Source organism: Aspergillus sydowii, assembly GCF_001890705.1.
Source record: "Aspergillus sydowii CBS 593.65 unplaced genomic scaffold ASPSYscaffold_23, whole genome shotgun sequence".
Taxonomy (NCBI): domain Eukaryota; kingdom Fungi; phylum Ascomycota; class Eurotiomycetes; order Eurotiales; family Aspergillaceae; genus Aspergillus; species Aspergillus sydowii.
This window is the reverse complement of record NW_024467881.1, coordinates 121,216-122,472: the sequence shown is the minus strand read 5'-3', so window position 1 is coordinate 122,472 and position 1,257 is coordinate 121,216.

Genomic DNA, 1,257 nt, shown 5'->3' with positions numbered 1-1,257 from the left:
TCTCTGCTTACGCTGTTCTAACAGTATACGATCCTCATGTCGTCCTGGGCATTACCTTAAGTGATCGTCACCAGTGATCTACTCTTGCCCGGGTCTCTCCCGTGGGTCTGCGTAACAAGGACCCCCGAGTTAACGGACGTTCAGTTTTACCGGCCCCAGGAGACTATCGGCACCACGGAAAGCCATCGGTCTCACCGTTGGCAAACGCTCTCTGGTTTCAGTCAACGCTTCATTCAAATTTCCACATTGAGAGGCCTTCACGCCAGGATAGCCGTGGCAGGAGACTGCTGGATCGTTGCATTCCAGTCCGTGACCAGTTGATAAGNAATGCCACGCTGCTCTCGGTACACTATTCAGCAGGTGATTTATCTTGGAGGTTGGTGAAGGTAGAATAGCCTGGGCAAAGTAGAAGGGCAGACCTGTCGGTCGTGGCTTCGCATCTAGTTTCTCTCATCTGGGCATCGGTGAACCAGAGCCACTAATCCTTTTCGGGAAGTTGACCAGNGGTTCAGGTGTTCGACTCGAAAGACTGTCTAGCGCAGACAGGGCCCATTTGCCCAAGTTCTGTTCTGAAGTGGTCCCATCATCATGACCAATCCACCGCTGCGCAGCATCTCTCTGCGTTGCCAGGACACCGATTATGCGATCGTTGGTCGTAGTGTGTATGTTTAGCTAGTTAGTTAACTAACTAACCAGTGTACTTTCATTATGTAATTGTGATACACCGCTGGTGGATGCAGCACGTGCCAGCTGCCACGCCGTCACGTCGTTCAGACCTTAGCATGATACAGTAAGCACTGCCGCGAGGAAAGCCTTCAATTTCTTCNNGGCGTTTTGTCCACTTTATGTCCTCAACACATTCGTTATTCATGGACACGGTCAAGAGATCCAACAGATCGAATATTGCTTGAGAACGAGTAAGCCCTTTTCAAAGCTAAGCCCTGGGATGTTGCGTGAGCAATCCAGGTTCATAACCTGTCGGTTAGTGTGAAGAGGATCAAAAGGTTAGAAGTTGCTATCATTCTTCTGAGATGGCAGGTGAAGTGCTGACATGATTAAACCCCAGCAGCCCGCGTTCTTCGCTCACCGTCACAGCCACAGTGAAATCCAATGGATCCAAGATCCACCTCCCCAGAAATGGAGCACTCAGACCGCTACAAGCTTCAAATGAAAGTGGTCTGTACGTTCTTGTACCATACACTTCTGCATTTGCTCGCAATCCGGAACGCTTTTCGTTTACCACATTATGGCATACAA